At 42.8% G+C, this 22,974-nt stretch overlaps 1 protein-coding gene across 4 annotated transcripts in view; it reads right to left on the bottom strand.

Annotated features, from left to right (window-relative positions):
• The window catches only part of PAK5 (p21 (RAC1) activated kinase 5), a 232,499-nt gene that overhangs the window by 112,407 nt on the left and 97,118 nt on the right, over window positions 1-22,974 (bottom strand). Inside the window, exon 1 of one of the 4 annotated variants that reach the window (XM_038751596.1) lies at window positions 19,844-20,599. The exons of the other annotated variants lie outside the window; for them this stretch is intronic. The gene's annotated coding sequence lies outside the window, so the exon portion shown is untranslated. Of the gene's footprint in view, window positions 1-19,843; window positions 20,600-22,974 lie in introns of those variants that run through there. 4 annotated transcript variants of the gene reach the window in all.

Consider the following 22,974-nt stretch of genomic DNA (forward strand, 5'->3'; position numbering starts at 1 on the left):
TATGTATTTATTACTCTATTTATTTTACTTGTACATATTTATTCTATTTATTTTATTATGTTAATATGTTTTGTTTTGTTCTCTGTCTCCCCCTTCTAGGCTGTGGGCCCACTGTTGGGTAGGGACCATCTCTTTATGTTGCCATCTTGTACTTCCCAAGCGCTTAGTACAGTGCTCTGCACACAGTAAGCGCTCAATAAATACGATTGAATGAATGAATGAATGCAATGCAATTTCTGTCAACCAAAAATTGGATGCAACTGAATGTAATACAGCAACAGTTGGAATTTTCAGTGAGTCAATGGTATTGAGTGCTTACTGTGCATAGAGCACTGTACTAGCACTTCGAAGAGTACAGAACAGTTGGTAGACATGATCCCTGCCCTCAAGGAGCTTAGTGGAGAAAGACATTAAAATAAACTATGGGGGCGGGGACAACAGAGTATAAGGATATGTACATATAAAACAGCTTCAGAATAGACCTAGACAGCTCATCAACTGTAAGATAAAAATAAAAACATGCAAATAGATTTCTTAGGATAGAAAATAGAAATGAAATCATGTAAGGGTCTCACTTTTCTCTGCCAGATGATCTAGAATCATTCTGCTACCTATTAGTGGGAGGCAAGTTAAATTTGGCCTTTGGATAAACCATCCCCATCCCTTACTTCTCCAACCGAAACAATATACAAAATTATCCCACCACCATTTTTATCACTTCAGTCCCTGCCAAAAGCCTAGCAAAATGTCCTGAAAAGGTTTATTCTGCTAGACCCCCAAGGGATGCTGGGAAATATCTTTATTATAGTAATCAGGAAAAAGCAAAAAATGCCCTTGAAGGCCAGGCTACCTGGCCTTGGTGACTTTGGAGACATGAAAAAGGAAATTCTTTGACGATCTGCACCTTTGCATACCAAGCCACAGTTCCTATCCCCATCTCCTTAAAAATTAGCTAATATGATCACAACTGTTTCCAAACATTATACATACTCTTACATATGAAATTTGCACTGAGCAGATTCCTCTCCCCCTGGCCCTTTCTCAAAGTGACCTAGAGCGTGTCATGGGTAGAGGAAATCTTTGGTTCAAGTGTGAGCCACTATATCAAAAAGAGAACACACACTCAGCCACTTTATCATCGTCATCAATCGTATTTATTGAGCGCTTACTGTGTGCAGAGCACTGTACTAAGCGCTTGGGAAGTACAAGTTGGCAACATATAGAGACAGTCCCTACCCAACAGTGGGCTCACACTTTATGACACCACTCTAAACTATTCATCTACTACAAGCAGCACATCACACTCAATTTCACTTTTATGAAGAGGTGTCACTATTTAAAAAAATGGAACAGAATACCCTAGTTCAAACCCTTAAGATAGGGTCAGACTGAATAAAACTAATTAAAGTTTCATTTTAACAGAACACCTTTACGCACCAGTCTTGGAGTCAGAAGTTCCTGGGTTCTAATCCCAGCTCTGCCACTAGTCTGCTATACGATCTTGGGCAAGTCACTTCACTTCTCAGTGCCTCAGTTACCTCATCTGTAAAATGGGGATTAAGACTGTGAGCCCATGTGGGACAGAGACTATGTCCAACCAATTTGCTTCTATTCACCCTAGTGCTTAGTATATTCATTCACTCATTCACTCAATCATATTTGAGGGCTTACTGTGTGCCTGTGTGCACAGAACTGTACTAAGTGCTTGGAAAGTACAATTCAGCAATAAAGAGGGTCAATCCCTGCATAGTGCCCAGTACGTAGAAAGTACTTAAATATCACAATTATTATTGTTATTAAAACTAAAAAACACTAGGTTGAGCTTGCACAAATAGGGTATGCTCAGTTCTGCTATAATGTGTTTTCTCTATGCATCTTGCCTTGATCACCTTCAGGGAAGTAAAGAATATTTGGCAATGAAATGCTGTTTGGATACAACATTGGAAGATATGGGAGCAATGTCTTAGCTAAGACAGGACTATACTGCACTTGTTTCAGCATAGGGCTTTGCAAGAAGAGAACCTCTGCATAATACGAGAACGGGATGCATTTTTCTGTGAGATAATGCTCTTTAGTCCATGAGATTTGTCTGACTGACAAATGCTGCTATATTCAGTAGTCCTTTTGGGGGCTACAGGCAGAATGGAATGAAATGCTTTTGTCTTTCAGGAGGTTGTGATGATTTCAGCATTTCAAGGCAGGCTTGGAAGCAGGACTGGTGGTATCTGAATCAAAATGTGGCTCCTGTCTCTTGGCCCAATACTTCCTACCCAACCAACTCTAATGTTAGGCCACCCTTTGCTGATGAACTCAAAATAAGGGACTTTGGTAAAGTTTCTCTCAAAAAAATACACCTACTTCCTTTAGACTTGGCCAAGTGGTCACAGATCATGACTAGATATCTTGATAAAAGATATCAGACAATGAAAACTAAAGGACGTCGATTTTCCAATCCATGTAAGATAAAATAAATTCAAGCACTTCAAGTGTATGCTGAGTTTTGCAGTTGTTCATTTCAAATGTAAAAATATTTTCTCTGTAGTCTATTGCTAAATTTGTGTATAGATGGACTCTAATGTTTCAACATTAGAGACGTTAAAGAGCTAGTAATTCTAATTTTTTTTTTGTCCTGCTTCTGGTGGCTAATTTTCCTCTTTTCTACCTGCTATCATGGTAATTAAATTTAATCTAATGAACTATTCAGAGAAGGAACATTTCAATTCTTCACTTCATGTTTCAGATGACGGCTCGTCCCTGACTCCTCAAACCCCAAACTGCCACCTACATGTTTAAATAACCTAAAATCTTATTTAGTTTGCTTTTCTACAAGGAAAATATCCAGCTCTGCAAACTGAAATCAGCAGACTGTGTAACAAAAGTTGTCTAAGCATCTTAAAAACCCAACCAACTTTAAGGAATAGAGATGGCTCACTGCTACCAAGAATATACACCATGAATCATGGAATATATTGGACCATCAGTTACTGAATCTGAGTGAATATATTCACAAATAGCTTTTCCAAGATAAACAACCAGGTATGCTTTTTTGAGGAAATTCAGAGTATCATTTTTTTTGATGCCAGAATCATTTTGTCAATGTTTCCACACTTTTGACCTAATCAATCAATCAGCGGTATTTATTGAGTGCTGATGGTGTGCAGAGCACTTTCCTAAGCTCTTGGGTGAGTACAACAGAGTTGGCAAACACATTATCTGTCCATAAGGATCTTAGAGTCTACAGGGGGAGACATTAAAATAAATTATGGATAATAATAATAATGTTGGTATTTGTTAAGCGCTTACTATGTGCCAAGCACTGTTCTAAGTGCTGGGGTGGATACAAGGTAATCAGGTTGTCCCACGAGGGGCTCATAGTCTTAATTCTCATTTTACAGATGAGGGAGCTGAGGCCCAGAGAAGTTAAGTGACTTGCCCGAAGTCATACAGCTGACAAGTGGCGGAGCCGGGATTAGAACTCACGACGTCTGACTCTCAAGCCTGTGCTCTTTTCACTAAGCCACACTGCTTCTCTATATGTTTATAAATGCTGAGGGACTGAAGGCAGGATGCTAAAAAGGGTACATATCCAAGTGCAAACACATTGCAGGAGGGAGAGAGAGTGGTGGAAATGAGGGCTTAAGCAGGGAAGGCCTCTTGAAGATGTGATTTTAATAAGGCTTTCAAAATAGGGAGAGTAGTGGTCTGAGTTCCAGGGCAGAGAAGGACATGGACAAGAGTATGGTGATGAGATCTAGATACAAGTGAGTACACTGGCATTAGAGGGGTCACTTGTGTAGTCTGGATTGTAGATGGAGATCAGCAAGGTAAAGTAGGAGGGAGAGAGCTGATTGAGTGCTTTAAAGTCAATTCTAAAGGGTTTCTGTTTTGTGTGGAAGAGAAAGGGCAGCCATTGGAGGTTTGTGAGGAGTGGGTAAACATGGACAGAATGGTTTTTTAGTGAAAGGATCTGAGCCACAGAGTGAAGAATGGACGGGAGTCGGGGAGAGAAACAAGGAAGGGAAGTCAGTGAGGAGGCTGATGCAGTAAAGGTGGGATATAATGTGTTTAAGTCAGCATGGTAGCAGTTTGGATGCAGAGGAAAGGGTGGATTTTTAGCAGTGTTGTGAAGAAAAGAAAATTGCCCCAAGTAACAGTTGTATCCTTTAGGAAAATAGGAGTTAAGTCCATCCAGCCCAGTGCCAAGGGGAGAGAAGTGAGCTGGCCCGCTGGCTCATGAAGACTGCTGAAGGAGTTATCAGTTTCCCCCAGAATCAATCAATCAATCAATCAATCGTATTTATTGAGCGCTTACTATGTGCAGAGCACTGTACTAAGCGCTTGGGAAGTACAAATTGGCATCACATAGAATGTACTTTCCCTCAGTAAGTAGTGAAAAATCATAAACCAGAGGAGAACTCACCACCGCTGCTGCCCTTCTTTACCCCTAGCAATATCTACTCTCATGTGCACACATATCCTGACTTCTGAGCTGTAGTCAAGTTTTTAGTGCAAGAATCATGATAATGAAGAAGATCAGAAAAGCCATCATTCTCGAGAACCTTTGACAAAAGAGGAAGATGTTGCAGTTTTTGTGGTGCTCATGATGATTATGATTCATGGCTCTGCAAGAATTCACATTTAAGATCTGCCTTTAAAACATTACTAAGTTCACACAAAACTGACAAATAGATGGGGACTTGGAAGTACTTGAAAATTGGATTTTCCCAAGAGAATAGTACAGCACTCTGCCTACAGTAGACTGAATGCAGTAGTAGATTGACTGAAAAGTAGCGGACATTCTCCCAGGTCACCTTGAACCTTGCTCAAAAATTTAACTCTAAGCAGCACGGCCTAGTGGAAAGAGCCTGAGACTGGGAGCCAGGATACCTGGGTTTTAATCCTGGCTCCACTACTTGCCTGCTGTGTAACTTTGGGCGAGTCATCTAACCTCTCTGTGCCTCAGTTTCCTCATCTGCAAAATGGGGATTAAGTACCTGTTCTCCTTCCCTCAAACTGTAACCACCATGTGGGGCAAGGATTGTGTCAGATCTGATTATCTTGTATCAACCCTAGAGCTTAATGCAGTACTTGGCACATTGTAAACACCTAGAAAATACCACAGCAATAATTATTATCATTAACTATGGTAAAATAGAACCCTACTCAGGAAAAAACTACACTGTTCCTTTTTTTGAGTCTCCAGATCTATTTAGACCATGCACAAAGTAGGCCAATTTACACTGCAAAATTTAAGATGAACCAGTACAGCCACACTGCATGAGCTGACAAATGTGTTCAAGTCTCATGCACGGGAAAGATGGATGTGAACTTATGAAATACAGCAGTTATTAAGAGCAGGTGGCCCACTCATGAGCACAGCACTTCTTTGACATTTTGAAAGACATCTTGACAAAAATGCTTTTCCGTAAGAAATATCGTTAGGAAATCATCTTTTCCACGTAGAACAATTTTGAATAAAAGGTGACTTTTCATTTGAAATATATAACTAAATACTGCATTTACACTTTCGTCTGTTCAAGAGCAAAGGATGGGAGGGAGGGTCCCCTCAGTTTTCTGAGCTAGACTTCAAAACTTATTCGTCCCCTGCCCTCTTCACCTCAGCCCTTAAAGTTAGCACTTCTGTTCTAGAGTATCAAAGACCAACACATTATCGCAAGAAGAGGGTCCCCAGGTGAAAAATGACAAGCTCAAAATAGGATTTCAAGATGATGATAATACACTTTCAGCCACCCATCTATTTAATCTATTTAATGGAGGTACAACAATCTCGGCCAAATGCTGGAAGGCAACTGCAATCGGTCTACAGCCTGGTGCACTGCAGTCAAGATAGGGGCAGCTATATCAAACAAGAAATGAGAGGATTGTGAGAGGAGGAGAAATGGAAAATAGCACGGTATGCTACCAATGTAACGTTCCTGAAAGACCACAATCTTTACACGTGACTAATGTGGTAGGGACTTCTCGTCCTCAATTGATCTATTCAGTTCACACCCTTTCCTAATGCATAAATTTCAAACCCAACTTCGAAAATACTTTGAGAAGTATGCTAGACTCAGAAACAAGTATCCTAGCCTAAAGAGTTTGTCATGGACCCACCTACACTAGCAAATTCCACTTTCCTAGCCACCTCTGCCTGTCCTCCTACTTTCCCTATCACAAGACTAAGAGAACTGCCTACTGCAAATATACCAGTTTCCTTGAAAACCATACAGAAAAGTATATAGAATGCAGATGCAAAGTCAGTTAAATTTATTTTAGGCAGGCATCCTGCCTGTTTCTCACCAATTCCCACCCTAGTTTCCCAGTACCGGGCATGTGGGCCAATACTTACTTTCATAGTTACAATAAGCATACTTCAATTGACTCAAAATAGCTCTGTATCTTAGTGGATTTTAACCTAGTAAAGTTGGAGAAAGTCTCTAGAAGAGTTGAACAGGGTCCTTAGTCTGAAGAGACAAAATGACCAGGGTGTCAATGAAGTGAAGAGGGGTGGGGAGAGAGAGATACGCACTGGAATGATAAGTGTACTTTGGCAACTGCTAGAAACCTCTCAGTTTCTGAGCTTCCTTTATTCTTAGGATCATTCTAGCACAAGGGGACAGTAGAGGCTGTAGTGATCTCAGTGCAATCTGCCAATGAAAAAGGGTTTCTCAATGACAGTCTCTAAACTGTAAGCTCGTTGTGGGCAGGGAACATGTCTATCAACCATATTGTACTGTATTCTCCCAAATTCTTAGTACCATGCTCAGCACATAAAAAGTGCTCAGCAAATGCCATTGATTGACTGACAGCAATAGTTATAGAAGATACACTGTAGCTTTAGGACATCATCACTGGAAGGATGAAGTTTACCAGCATAGACCTTTTGGGTTCCCAGAAGCTGCTATGACCCCAAGAACACTTATTTTAACAGTCTTCTAAGCAGATGATCCTTATCCTTCAACCTTTGACGCTTAAGTGATCTTTACCAACACCACTTCAAATTCCATTTTTGATCATTAGTTCAACCCAATTCTCAGAATCCTCATCAAGCTCTTTTCACCAGCCTGACTTAATGCCCTTTTTTATGATATTTGTTAAGTGCTTACTATGCACCGGCACTGTACTAAGCACTGGGGTAGATACAAGCTCATCAGATTGGACGCAGTTCACGTCCCACATGAGGATCACAGTCTTAATTCCCATTTTAGAGAAAAGGTAACCAAGACACAGAGAAGCCCAACATCATACAGCAGACAAGTGGCAGAGCTAGGATTAGAACCCGGGTCCTTCTGATTCCCAGGCCCGTTCTCTACCCACTAGGCCATGCTGCTTTGCAAGCAATGCCCTTCTTTTTATTCTATTATTCATCCAATGCAAACCATTTTGCTATTGGTTTCCAGTGCACCCTCCTGTGTATGTTTGTACAGCTTGCCTATAATTTTTTGTAACAACCCATATGGATGTTGTTTTTCTCCAGTAAACAATTTTTCATCATCTCTGCTTTCATAAGACACAGTCCCTTGGGGAGTCAGGATAAGTGCAGTGCCCACCCATGTGGAGTAATTATTCAGGGTGCCGGGATACCATTAATGCCTTGGGAGAGGGAGCTCATTAAATGGGACTCAGATGCCTTGGAAGAGAGAAATTACATTACATGGGTGACTGCTTCCCTCCCAGCGAGTATTTTACCCACTCTATTGCACTACAAGGTCAGCTCTGGACTTAACTACAGAATGTTCTATTTTTCAATATCTGCTGCATTCAACAGCTGAAAACAATTATAAAACCCAGCTGAATAGATACTTCACTTTTAGTTGATCCGATCGAGTCAACACTCATCAGCATAAAAACAAAATGTTCTGGAGTGCTACTCTCTCACTGTAGAAAACAATAAGCTTAACTTCAATACTTCTCTTGATTGATGCCAGAAAAAGATAGAGGCGCTACCTCCTGGTCTTTCATTCATTCAATCGTATTTATTGAGCGCTTACTGTGTGCGGAGCACTGAACTAAGCACTTGGGAGGTACAAATCGGCAACATATAGAGACAGTCCCTATCTAACAACGGGCTCACAGTCTAGAAGAGGGAGACAGACAACAAAACAAGTAGACAGGTGGTCTCCAACTCTATGTTATTTTTTTGAAATACATGAAAATGAATACCCTTAATACTTTATCAATGATTAATCTAACCTAGCATTTATACTTGCAGTCAACAGTTCTCTTGGGATGGCAAGACCTTTAGAGTCTAGCTTTAAACCAATCATATAAAGAGTAGAAGTAACCATCACTTGATTTAAGATAACCTTTTTCTTTTACCAACCCTACTCTTGGGAGTGTCAAACAGAAGATGGGGAGAAAGGGAGGTTTTGAGGGGTTTTTTTCCTTTTTTTGATAGATATGTTTCATGCCCACAGTGAGAAGGAAAGCATGGTACTTTATTCTGTTCTCCTGCCAAATTAGAGATACAAAAAAGGAGAAAGACCTTTCTTCTTGACAATAAAAGCAACCTTTTGACCCCAATGGTTCATTCATTCTTAAAAAATACTCAGTCTATAGGATGTTCAAAATGATATTCAAAATCTTCAAGAAACTGGAAATCACTGCCTAAACACTTCCATTTCAATTTATCCTATGACAGAAACTCCACAGACAAAATACACTCCTATTTGATGAATTTATCATTATTTTTCCTCTATTTCATGAAGCGTGATATCATTTTTTGTCATTTGAGGAATATGTATGCTGATTTTGTTACTTTTCAGCATTTTTATGGAAAGCCCATATTTTCTACCATGTTTCATTGCTCAGAGACCAATACTTGCATTTTGAATATTTTATTTTTCTAAAAACAAGGTAAAAAAAGTTCCATAATATAAGAATACTTTGTATTAATGTATCACCCCGGTCTGTTTACTAGCATCTTAAACTCAGAATGTTGGAAGTGCAGCACAAAACCACTAGCTCTATAATCTATTGCTTTGCATACATTGTCAGCCCTGAAATATCTGTGACAGACCAAGGCTCATCTGTCAGTTAATAGGAGACCCCTACATCACACAAAAACCTATTTCCGAAGAGCTCAAGGCCCAGGTTGTTGATTTTTTATGTAAAGTTTAATACATGTGAATTATGAATGGGGAGTCTTTTCCCCCTTCATATACAGGTACTGAAAAATCCATCACAAAGTTTGATTTAGCTTTTTTCAGAAATTAAATTCTTTAAACCTAATCGTGATTCTACACCAGAAACTTCATTCTAATTTTGGCTGATGCCGTTTGCCTGAAGAATCTTTCAAAAATACATTTTGCCCTATACTTAGTTGGTAATTGAGCAATTACAGTTATTTCAAGGCATAACATTAAGAACATTCTTTCTTAAAAAGTACAATGTAAAAATGAACATTTTCATATGCTTTTTTCCTCTATTACTGAAAAGACAATGGCTTGGGAGTAATTATTTTAGTATATGGTGTTCTATCGGAAGATTCATTCAATTGTATGTATTGAGTGCTTACTGTGTGCAGAGCACTGTACTAAGGGCTTATAAACATTACCTAATTAAATTTTGTCGTATACAGGTGTATATGGTGTTTCGTTTGTAAACTTGTGTTCAATTTTTCTGCCAAATTTTGACTGAGGCAGAGTTTACATGTTTGAGATTAGGAAAAACCCACCGAGAACAGTGCCAGTTCTGCTGCATCTTCTCAACCCCAATTCAATTTTTCATGCGCTCCACAGGTGGCACAATGGACACTGACAACAAGGTATGATTACAGCTGTGTAGTACCCTCAATAAGATGGAGCACAGCTATATTTGAAGGGCAAATGGTAGAATCCACCCAACTACAATGTCTTTTTTTTTTTTGCATTCAACAAAAACTCAGGATCCCACTAGCAGGAAAGCCACTTTAATATTACCTGACTCATTAGGTAACATGAAGATGCAATACTAATAGGTGTGTGGAGGGGCACAGGGGCAGAGAGAGGGCCCAGAGGCAAACAGGGCATGTCATAAGTGAGCGAGTATGAAAATGAATGCTCAATGCTCAAATGTGTTCTGTCTTTCACTTTCAAAAAGGACACTCACTACTGACAATGGGCTTCGCTGAAAATATTGACATGCAACCAACACTCCATTTTCCAATGTGTGCAAGTAACACCTTGCTTTACTGGGAAATTGCTGAAGCAAGGCCCATTGCTGTTCTGCTGATACTGCCTCTTGGTATTCCAGTTTCATGTGCAATTCACTGTAGCCACGCAAGGTGCCAAGTGCTGAATTGATCATCAGCTCATATGCTCCAAACATGTGCTAGCAATAGACTAATCTATCAAAAACCACCAAGGTGGCAAAGTGTCAAGCTCATAGAGAACAATGGATTCTTTGTGACAGCAAAGATGCTGAACTGCATCAAGAATTTAACTACAAGTACCAATGTAAACAGTTGCACAGACAATCCACTTCTCAGAGATACTATCTCATCCATCAAGACTTTGGGAACAGCAGAAGAGACTACCCATACTGGTTCAATGAAATGACTCAGTATAAAAAAAATATTAGCAACATGTTAATCACCAGAACCTTGCAGATCTTTATGATTATACTGACGTGGAGGCCTACAAAGACCTGTGTTATGATATGCAGATCACACTAAAAAAAATGCATTTCTGGCAGTACATGCTCCTCGGCCTAACTATGGCAATCTAGAGACATGAAGACCAGAAATTGCATACACTGCCTCAACTGATGGGTAGAGATACAAGCTACTCCTTAACTGTAAGCTCCCCTCTAGACTGTAAGCCTGTTATGGGCAGGAAAAATGTTAGCTAATTCTGTTGTATTGTACTTAGAACAGTGCTCTGCACAGTGCTCAATAAATATGATTGACTGATTAACCCACTGCAGGGCATCCTCCAAGCCCCCCTCTCTCCACCGGTCGGATGCATGAATACACTGCTGCTGACACCTTCATTCATTCACTCATATTCATTGAGCACTTACTGTGTGCAAAGCACCGTACTAAGCACTTGGGAGAGTATGATACAACAACAGACACATTCCCTGCCCACAGTGAGCTCACACCATAACAGACTAAGTCCCCCAGGGTTTGGGGATTGTGTCTAATTCACAGTTATGTATACTTGTCCAGTGTTTAGTAGTGTTCTACACAGAGTAAGTGCTTAGTACATATTATTACTGCTACTACAAGTTAACAGACTGAGGGAATTTTGTGTACAAAAGACAAAGTTCGTGAGCTTTCAGATGGGCCTTCCAATCAATCAATCACTGCTACTTGTTACTGTGCACAGAGCACTGTACTACAGGCTTAGGAAAATATAATACAATCAGAGTTGGTAAGCATGATCCCAACCAGACCTTGGGTGTTGCTGGATAAACCTTGTTAGACAGTGTACTGCCTAGATACAGGGATTTGGTGACAAAATTAAGGTCTGAACTGCTGCTGAGGTGGAACATTACTTCAGTTTTCTTTATAATAGCTTTAAATCTATATCATTATGCTAACACTGCATAATGTTATGATGTTATGATGTTTTATGATGATATATGATGATATAGGTGTTTACTATGTGTCAGGTCCTGTCCTCAGGACTAGGGTAGGTTCAAGCTAATCAGTTGGACACAGTCCATGTCCCAGATGGGACTCACAGTCTTAATCCCATGAGGTAACTGAGGCCCAGAGAAGTGACTTGTCCATGGTCACACAACTGATAAGTGGCATAATGAAGATTAGAACCCAGGTCCTTTTGACACCCAGGCCTGTGCTCTACCCACTAGACTTCATATTGCTTCTTGACATCATCTTGTATATGCGCCTCAACTGCAGTCCTTAAATACAGTCTGAGATCATAGTAGTTCCTGGACAACTGCCTCAAAGACATTCAGGGATGCTAACAGCCTCTTAGTTAAATGAATATCCTAGTGGAAGGGAGTGTATTCTGTTGTAGTTCAAAAGTGCACAAAAGGGTTTGGAGCTTTCTAACCTGCTAAATGGTGTTTTAACACAGTAAGCACTTAACAAATACCATCATCATCATCATTATTATTAAGAGCGTGGAAGGCTGTTGCTGCTCAAACTAAGATGGACAAATTCTTCACTTAAGTTGAAAAACTACTATTATGATCAAGGGAACAAGCTTCTGTAATCTCCTGCAATAACTCATCATATTTCAACTCCTCATGGATTGAAAATTGGGATGTAATGCTTTAAATTTCTTGAATAAAGATTAAACAATAGTTTAGTGTTGTTTACCATTACCATATGTGAGGCCTATAAAAGGAGGTTCTGGAATGGGTCTTAATTTAACATGTATGTCTATGGCAAGACATATGCCATAAATATGAAGTATAAAACCCAGTTGACTCACGGGGCATAACTGAACGTTTACTTAATTCAGGACAGGAGGTTTAATAAATGGAATGAATTTGGTATGTGATTGTTTCCTCATAATCAGAAATCTCCCTGATTGACAGCTATTGCCCAAGGATATTAGGAGCTCTGCAACTGACTCCCTGTTCCGAGACCATTAGTCCTACTCACCTGATCCACAAGATTGACCAATAATAATGATGGTATTTGTTAAGCACTTACTATGTGTCAAACATTGTTCCAAGCACAGGAGTAGATACAAACTAATCAGGTTGGACGAAGTCCATGTCCCACACAGGGCTCACAGTCTTACTCTCCATTTTACAGATGAGGAAACTGAGGCTTACAGAAGTCAAGTGACTTGCCCATGGTCACACAGCAAAGTGCCAGAGCTGGGATTAGAACCCAGGTCCTTCTGACTCCCAAACTTTTGCTCTATCCCCTCCATCATTACCACTGAGCTGATGCCCAGTGGAGAAAAGCCCAGCTCCTAGAACTTTGGAACTACCCATCAGCCCTTGCCCCAGCCCAGGAAGGGTAAGAAATAACAGCAACATGGAGCTTTTCCAATTTTGGAAACATTGGGAAGTTTGTTCCTGCAGCTGTGAATGTTGAAAATGAAGCACTCTGAGCTGCAAGAATCCTGAAACTCTGCTCATTTAGCCACAGTATCGTATTGATGCCTACTTACTTGTTTTGATGTCTGCCTCCCCACTTTTAGACTGTGAGCCCCTTGTGTGCAGGGATTATCTCTGTTGCTGAACTGTACTTTCCAAGTGCTTAGTACAGTGCTCTGCACACAGTAAGCACTCAATAAATACAACTGAATGAATGACTATTGCTCTGGATGTAGCTATTTTTCAATGTCTTTCACATTGTTTTTGTGTTTTTAACATTTCATCTTTCCTCCCACACCTGTCACCATCACAAGACTTTATTTTTAGACAGGGAACTCAACTGGAAAAAAATATGTGGATGAAAAGCAAGCATAGTACAGTGTTTTGTATATATTAGGGGCTTAATAAATACGATTACTACTCCCACAACCAAGAGCATGAGAAACTGCACTGAACATATGAACACTGCCTTATATTCTATTCTAATATTCTATTTCCTCTATCGGTAATTTATTTTAATTCCTGTCTCCTCAGGAGGACTGTAAGCTCCTTGTAGGCAAGGACTGTGTCTACCAACTCCAATGCATTGTACTTTCACCAGGCACTTTAGTGCAATGCTCTTCCAATGGTAAGCCTCAATAAATAGCATTGAAGTGGCAGTAAAATCTTCAAAGCAGCATATATTTGGCTTAGATTAGCCTTTAGCAGTCCAGCACTCTTTATCATATGAGTCTTTCGTTTCCTTTTCAAACTCCAAACCTGACATTTTCCCTCCTCGTACCTCAAGAGAGCTGGACTAGCCCGATGGCTATTGGGAAATTTCCAGCAGGCCAATGCCCACATGTGGTGGTCTGGGTCACCTCTGCCTTCACAATGCTTGCTAAGATCAACCTGGACGTCCTCTGGAGCCAGACTGGAGATCACTTGCAAATCCAAGTGAAGGAGCATTGGCTCTTCAACTCCACTCCCTCCATAAACCCTCATCTCCTCATCCTCCCATCCTCTCCACTCCCTAAACATGAGCATTTCTCCTTTCACACCAGGATTTCTCAATAATGAATTCAGATCGAGTCCGGCTCTCTTCCTCAAGACTCCTTTCTCCCATAAATTGAATTGATAATGAAAAGGGGGGCTCTCATTGCAATGACCCCAAATCATTGTCTACTCATCCTTTATGGCTTGGGCAAATGTCCAGGTGAGCATACCATACTAACTTGGGCAAAGGTCAGGAGATACTCACTGGATCATCTACCCAGTAGCCGCTCACTGTTTGGGAGACTTACTGACACATTCAGTCCCTTAGACCTAGAAGCCTAGCCTCATCTACCTGTTTCTATCCCCCCACTTCCCTTCAGATATGTTCTTAGTTTTATTTCTCTTTAAGTCCTTGGCTGCCTTCTCCCTATTGGATGGTCATTAGTTACTATGGAAACAGTGATATCACCAACTTGGATAACTTAGTTACACCCATTGTTTCTGTATAAAAATCAAATGCTTTTATTATTTAGAGCAAGAATTATGAAGTTCATCAAAAATATCATCTCACGTTTTGGGAGAGAAAGGTGAGTTGGTGTTCTGGTTCAATAACTGCTTACATAACACAACACATTTGTATATATATATATATGTATATAATAAGTACACACTAGATTCATAGTGTGTGCCTATAAATACACATAGATACATCTATGTGCATGTATATGCATAATGTACAGTGAAGAGCACTGTACTAAGCACTTGGGAGAGTACAATAGAACAATATAAGACATGTTCCCTGTCCATAATGAGCTTTCAGTCTAGAGGGGTAGACAGACATTAATACAGATAAATTACAGATTCGTACATAGGTGCAGTGGGGCTGGAAGGGGGGATGAATAAAGGAAGCAAGTCAGGATGATACAGAAAGGAGTGGGAGAGGAGGAAAGGAGGGCTTAGTCAGGTAAGGTCTCTTGGGAAGAGATGTGCCTTCAATAAGGGTTTGAAGGAGGGGAGAGTAATTGTCTGTCGGATATGAAAAGGGAGGGCATGCCAGGCCAGAGGCAGGACGTGGGTGAGAGGTCAGCAGCGAGACAGGTGAGATTGAGGTACAGTGAGTAGGTTGGTGTAAGCGGCGTGAAGTGTGTGGGCATATATACACATATATTTTAGAGAAGCAGTGTGGCTCAGTGGAAAGAGCACAGGCTTGGGAGTCAGAGGTCACTGGCTCTAGTCCCGGCTCTGCCGCTTGTGAGCTGTGTGACTTTGGGCAAGTCACTTAACTTCTCTGTGCCTCAGTTACCTCATCTATAAAACGGGGATTAAGACTGTGAGCTCCACGTGGGACAATCTGATCATCTGTAATCCCCCCCAGCGCTTAGAACAGTGCTTTGCACATAGTGCTTAAATACCATTATTATTAATATAATTAATTAATAATAATAATAATTTTAGCCCTACAATTAGAAGACTGATTCTTTCACCTCATTGTCTGCATCTTTGTTTTGGCTATGTGAACTGTTCAAAATTTCTTCCATAAACCCAATCCAAAATGATTTTCCTCTTTATACCCAACAGAACAATACTGAAAGATACTGAGCCTCAGAACTTCAAACCTCCTTCCCACTTTTAAAATGACTTCTTATGTTTAGCACGAATAAATGAGAAATTGCAAGATCTGCTTTATAAAAGGGTGTATCTTGAGCCTTCACTTTAGCTTGCTCGTTTTCCTTCACATTTGTTCACTCTGTGGCATTTACCATCCCAAGCAGGTAGGAGGGGAAAAAAGAGCACATGGAATTGCCTATCTGTCTTGGTGTGGGCAACTTGGGAGTTGATTCTTGATTCTCTAAGACAAGCATCTCTATTTTAGCTCTACCTCTAGGTTAAGGACTATATATATGCTTGACACTTGTCTGAAGAATGCTTCCTAAGCATGGAGGAAGTAGCAAATAATCATCCATTACGGGGTCAACTGTTCTCATCTTTTGAGCAATTCAGAGAAAACTGATACAATCTACGTGGACCAAATCCTCAGAATAAAGGTGAAATGTTACTGAACATTGTGTGTTTGCAGTGCCAATTAGAGTCTATCTGGTGACTCAAAAACTCCCACGAAGCATGAGTCTGCTCCGAGCTGGGAGGAACCCTTGCTTAAACCAGGCAGACGAACAATTTGCTGCCTTAAGGACTTGGGGGACTATTTCTCAGCTCATTTCTAAAAACTCAGTTCTGCCATAACGTGTATTTTTGACAAATGTTTGCACTAGAACATGATTAGGGAATTAGGAGCGGTCTTCTGACAACACGAACCTATTTGGGTTTGGCGTGCCAAGTTTTATCGAGCAAACTGCCTTGCATATTCATTCATTCATTCGATCATATTTACTAAGCACTTTCTGTGTGCAGAGCACTAAGCTCTTGGAAAGTACAAAACAGCAATAGAGAGAGGCAATCCCTGCCCACAACGGGGTTATAGTCTACAGGAGGGGAGCATGTGGTATTGGAGTGGATATCATAGCACATGTTTTCCTCAATGCCAGGATTCACAAGAAGGCAACCTCTTCGTTAAGAGGAGAATGAGGTGTGCCTTGTCAGTACTTTGAAGACCTGGAGAAAAATGAATGAACCCCGATTTTGAAGTACCACTTCATAAGTTCAGTTTTTGGACTTTTTCAATCCTCTTTTTTTCATATTCTGAGAAACAGCTTTGAGAAGTTAAACATGCCAGCCTAGCAGTTATTTCTTCATAGGACACAGTCCTATTATTTTAATGCTTTGCGCACTGTCCCTCAGCACAATCTGCTGGTCCAAGACATCCCAATGCAGGGGGAGATCAGCCAAGACGTTTCTCTCAAACTTCCTGACAAACACACAAGACAATCTGGGAAAAATGAAACATTCTCACAAGCATTCAAAATGCAATCAGGAAAATTGCTTTCCTTTTGCCAACCTATACTCCATTCAATCCACTAGTGTTTCTTAAACAAAAAAAGTGGATGTTTTAATTGCAAGAATTCCACAAGAATGATCCATGCACTCTCGTTGCTCAGGTTAGTTATTTTTGAACAGGAAGGGGTGACATTCTTTTCTCCCACTTGTTAACAACCCCTCATATAAACTAGCACAATGTGAGTCACACAACAATAAGGAAGGTATGAACTTAATGAAACCACATGCACCAAGTCAGGGTGTTGTTAATTCCCAGGAGAGTCACTAGAAACATTTAGGGATGCTGAACTTTAACACAGAAGCATTCTCCTTCAATCATCCAGCAAAATGCTTTGGGGTGCCTGACTGCAGAACACTGTACTGGATAGTTAGGAGAGTAGAAAATAATTTAGTAGACATAACGCCCTAATTTTAAGGGGTTTACAAATTAGTTGGGGAGACAAACACTGCACTACGGTTGGAGGGACCAAGAGAGTATATAAAGTATGTGCAATTGCTGGAGATCATGGGTTGGGGGGAGGAGGGAGAAAGGTTGGGGATATTTAAGTACTTAGATGACATTTGCTTTTCACTGTCAGGCAAACCTGGAAAAACTCTTTCGCTAAGTGACACCTGGTAGCCTGGGGAAGGATTGAGGTGGGGGTTAGGGACTAGGAAGAGATGAGACAGATGAGGAGATTGGAAAAAGAATGTACATGTTGGATTAGTTTAAGTTCTTGATAGCCAAGTCTCTCTCTCTCCACAAATTTTACAACTATGATACCCCTGCCAAGATTAAAAAAAAGTGGCAGTGAAAAATCTTCCAATTAAACATTTGCTTTTAAAGTTTTAGTCAAATGTGCCCCCAATAGTAAATTTAATACATATTTCAACAATGAAATTAGAGTTAGGGAATCAAGATCTTAAATTGACAGCCAAGCATCTGCCACACTGACATCATACTAGAAACAGTTGGCAAGTTGGTCAGTCATCGGGAACATCTGAACGTTACATATGGTAATTTGTAAGAAATCCATAATCAGATAAATGCTTTCTAGCAGATTAAAGAATTGCTTACTAATCCTGACTTTGAATCTACAAACTCTGAAACTTTTTCCCAAGTTCCATGTTCTACACGGAAACTTTTGATAATCAGAATCTTTGCTACTTTTAGAGGAAAAAAAAAGTTCCCTTGAAAAACACAAAGATATTTACCGTGGATTTCACAAGATGGTTTCTTAACTGAATATACAGTAAAAACATAATTTAGTTTGTTTAGCGCCACCACCCAGTTTAAAGACCATGGAAAGAGTTTACAGGCACACGACTCGCAGACACAAGGGTGCGAGACCCCTTGCAAAGTCATGCAATCAAAAGCATATTATTTCTAAATATCTACCAATCTGGATCAGTCACTATTTCCTTGTCCCTTAAAACCCCAAGAAAGGAGATTCCATCGGGTCCCTGGTTTTATCTGTTCCGGGGTCTAAACTATTCTCACAAGCAATGTTATTCAAACTGCAAACTGGAATACCTATCGCTGCATATTAAGACCATTTTTTCCTCCCTTAGTAAGTGTAGAGAGTACCATTCTTCACTGAAGAACCTTTCATATCCTTTAAATCTTGAGGGCAGGGACCACGCCCAACTCTATTACTACAGTGCTTTGCACAGAGTAAACAGTAAATAGTAAACAGTACATATTGATTGATTGGCAGGAAAGATAAGTGTTTCTTTGGTACAAGAGCAACACATACAAAAAATTACACTTCCTAGAGTCTCCAAAAGCCTCATACTTGTGGTCACAGTTAATTGGAAGATCAAATACGTCCCACGAGCCGCTCTTAAAAAAAATTATTCAGCAAAGCAATTCTGGGCCTGTCAATCCCAAAATGAAAGCTTATAAAACTTTAGATTTGTGACAAGCAAAATTATCTGGCCTTAACTGACCTAAGGATATATGGAAAGCGACTTTTGCCCAAGTAGTTTGATCCTAAAATGATTCTGCATATAATTGTTAGAAGATGTAGTTAATAGCCACATTCACTTATTGCTTGAACCTGTCAGCGGAAAATTCCATAATTCTTTATGGGAAAGTTTGCAAATGTATTCCAAATAGGACAGGCCCATTACTAACAGAGGGAGATCCCTAATATCTTAAAATGGTCTATAAAATAGTCTTTACCAAAGTCAATAGTTGCCACATCATTTTTACACGTTTTTTTTAACTGCCTCTATTTTAATGATGATGACTACAATAGTAGGTACTTTCTCTTGATTCTGTTAATCGGTTAGATAAAGTCAGAAGTGTTTTAGTTCCCTTTGCTAATCATAGCATGCAGTATAGCCATACTGTTCCACCTCCTAAGAACTTCAATGATTTTTAACATTTTTTTTTCCTGGAAACCACGGCAGAGCACATGGAAATAAAAGAAGTGCTGAAGGTTTGAGTTTACTCTAGAAATCAGTAAAATCACCGAAGTTTGTGTCATTTTCTTGTGATTTTCTTGGCAGAGATCCCAGATTTTCATGGCTGCTCTGACAAAGTGTTATTATTTGACTGGGTAGTTGTACACTATTTAATTTACCAAAATTACATCCCCCCCCCCCCCCCACCACCACATTAGCTTTCACAAAACTGACCTACCAGCTATTCAACACTTACACTATTTAATAGCCATTTTAGGAACCAGACGATTAAAAATCCATTACAGCCACCCAATTTCATCTTTTAAGAGTCAAGATTTTCTGCTTCATTATATACTGAAGATTTCCAGTCCCCGGCTAATAAGAAGGCTAATTTCCTCTGCCGCTGTAAGACGGTCCCCAATTCATCATCCTTTTTAAATCCTTTTTATGTTCATCGGTTAGGTGCAGTTTTAATCGGCTACGATTCCTCGATGACGGTTAAAAAAACGGCCACACCCACCTCCGTGCGCCTCTTCAACACACTTAGACCCTCGCGGCTGGGGCTGTCAAAGACACGCGAGTTTCTCCATCGGGAGGGGAGTCTGACAGTTCCAAAGGTGACGCGAGCGGAGTTTTGGAAAGGACAGCACCTGCCGGATTACAGCAGCACGGCCCGTGGCGGCTTAAAAGCCCACGCCCACAACAAAGAAAGCCACAGCATCCTACAGCATCACTTAGCGCCTCGTCCACACCTTCCTCTGTGGATCGACCACCCGAATTCCCCTCCGGCCCGGATATTTACAAGTCTCCCGCTATTGACGGGGAGGCCGCTTCGGTGGCCGTTCGCCTCGGCGACACAAAGAACCGGTCCCGCAGCCTTCCAAGGTGCCGCGGCTCTCCCTCCGACATCATCCAGGTCGCTCCGGCAAGGGTGGGGGGAAAATCCCATCTAGTGGGAGAGAGCGAGGCGGACAAAAGGGGAGCCCGGACCGCGGCCGGATCCCAATTCCATGTCGCTCCCGGCGGCCGGGGATTGGGCACCTCCTCGAGGCACCGTGAGAGCTCTCCACGGTTTCCCTCCTTTCCGCGCCCGGGATGCAGGGCGGCTTCTGGTCTCGCAGCGGCCGGCGCAGCAGAGTGGGCAACCGATTCGTGGTCCGCGGCAACCCCGCGGCACGCCCCTACCTAGTGAGCCGGCCGGCGGCGGAGCCTCAGCCGCATCCCTTTCTCCGGGAGCCGTCACGGCGCTCCGAGCGCCATATTCCCGGGCTTCCCGGGCGGGATGCTCCTGCCGGCGGGGCGGGAAGCAGGAGCCTCCGACCGTCCCGCCCTCCCCGCCACCTGCCCGGCCTACTGAGCATGCCCAGTTGCGCCGCCCTCGCCGCGGAGTTCCCTCCGATGCCCTCCCTCTCCGGGTTTTCCCCGCAGCCGCCGGGAGCGCTAAGCGAGGAACCGGGCCCGGAGCCCGGATCGCGGAGCTAAGGGCGCGCGGTCGATCAAAGCAGCGGGGCTCGGTGCAGAGAGCCCGGGCTGAGGAGTCACGGGTCGTGGGTTCAAATCCCGCCACTAGTCGGCTGGGTGGCTTTGGGCGAGTCACTTCACTTCTCTGGGCCTCAGTTACCTCCTCTGGAAAATGGGGATGAAGACTGTGAGCCCCCCGTGGGACAACCTGATCACCTTGTAACCTTCCCAGCGCTTAGAACAGTGATTTGCACATAGTAAGCGCTAAGCAGCGTGGTTCAGTGGAAAGAGCCTGGGCTGGGGAGTCAGAGGTCGTGGGTTCAAATCCAACCTCCGCCACTAGTCGGCTGGGTGACTTTGGGCAAGTCACTTCACTTCTCTGGGCCTCAGTTCCCTCATCTGGAAAGTGGGGATGAAGACTGAGCCCCCCGTGGGACAACCTGATCACCTTGTAACCTTCCCAGCGCTTAGAACAGCGATTTGCACATAGTAAGCGCTAAACAGCGTGGTTCAGTGGAAAGAGCCCGGGCTGGGGAGTCAGAGGCCCTGGGTTCAAATCCCGCCTCCGCCACAGCGTGGCTCAGTGCAAAGAGCCCGGGCTGGGGAGTCATACGTCGTGGGTTCAAATCCCGCCTCCGCCACTAGTCGGCTGGGTGACTTTGGGCAAGTCACTTCACTTCTCTGGGCCTCAGTTACCTCATCTGGAAAATGGGGATGAAGAATGTGAGCCCCCCGTGGAACAACCTGATCACCTTGTATCCGCCCCCCCAGCTCTTAGAACAGTGCTTTGCACATAGTAAGCGCTAAGCAGCGTGGCTCAGTGGAAAGAGCCCGGGCTGGGGAGTCAGAGGTCCTGGGTTCAAATTCCTCCTCCACCACAGCGTGGCTCAGTGCAAAGAGCCCGGGCTGGGGAGTCATACGTCGTGGGTTCAAATCCCGCCTCCGCCATTAGTCGGCTGGGTGACTTTGGACAAGTCACTTCACTTCTCTGGGCCTCAGTTCCCTCATCTGGAAAATGGGGATGAAGACTGTGAGCCCCCCGTGGAACAACCTGATCACCTTGTATCCGCCCCCCCAGCTCTTAGAACAGTGCTTTACACATAGTAAGCGCTAAGCAGCGTGGTTCAGTGGAAAGAGCCCGGGCTGGGGAGTCACAGGTCGTGGGTTCAAATCCCAACACCTCCACCAGTCGGCTGGGTGACTTTGGGTAAGTCATTTCACTTCTCTGGGACTCAGTTCCCTCATCTGGAAAACGGGGATGAAGACTGTGAGCCCCGCGTGGGAAACCTGATCACCTTGTATCCGCCCCCCCCCCAGCTTTTAGAACAGTGCTTTGCACATATTAAGCGCTAAGCAACGTGGTTCAGTGGAAAGAGCCCGGGCTGGGGAGTTAGAGGTCGTGGGTTCAAATCCCGCCTCCGCCACATAATGGCTCCGTGGAAAAAGCCTGGGCTGGGGAGTCAGAGGTCGTGGGTTCAAATCCCACCACCTCCACTAGTCGGCTGGGTGACTTTAGGCGAGTCACTTCACTTCTCTGGGCCTCAGTTCCCTCATCTGGAAAACGGGGATGAAGACTGTGAGCCCCCCGTGGGACAACCTGATCACCTTGTAACCTCCCCAGCGCTTAGAACAGTGCTTTGCACATACTAAGCGCTAAGCAGCGTGGTTCAGTGGAAAGAGCCCGGGCTGGGGAGTCAGAGGTCCTGGGTTCAAATCCCGCCTCCGCCACAGCGTGGCTCAGTGCAAAGAGCCCGGGCTGGGGAGTCACACGTCGTGGGTTCACATCCCGCCACCGCCACTAGTCGGCTGGGTGACTTTGGACAAGTCACTTCACTTCTCTGGGCCTCAGTTACCTCATCTGGAAAATGGGGATGAAGACTGTGAGCCCCCCGTGGGACAACCTGATCACCTCGTATTCCCCCCCCCCCAGCGCTTAGAACAGTGCTTTACACATAGTAAGCGCTAAGCAGCGTGGTTCAGTGGAAAGAGCCCGGGCTGGGGAGTCACAGGTCCTGGGTTCATTTCCAGACTCCACCACAGCGTGACTCAGTGCAAAAAGCCCGGGCTGGGGAGTCACACGTCGTGGGTTCAAATCCCGCCACCACCACTAGTCGGCTGGGTGACTTTGGGCAAGTCACTTCACTTCTCTGGGCCTCAGTTACCTCATCTGGAAAGTGGGGATGAAGACTT

The sequence above is a fragment of the Tachyglossus aculeatus genome, chromosome 9 (assembly GCF_015852505.1).
Source record: "Tachyglossus aculeatus isolate mTacAcu1 chromosome 9, mTacAcu1.pri, whole genome shotgun sequence".
NCBI lineage: Eukaryota > Metazoa > Chordata > Mammalia > Monotremata > Tachyglossidae > Tachyglossus > Tachyglossus aculeatus.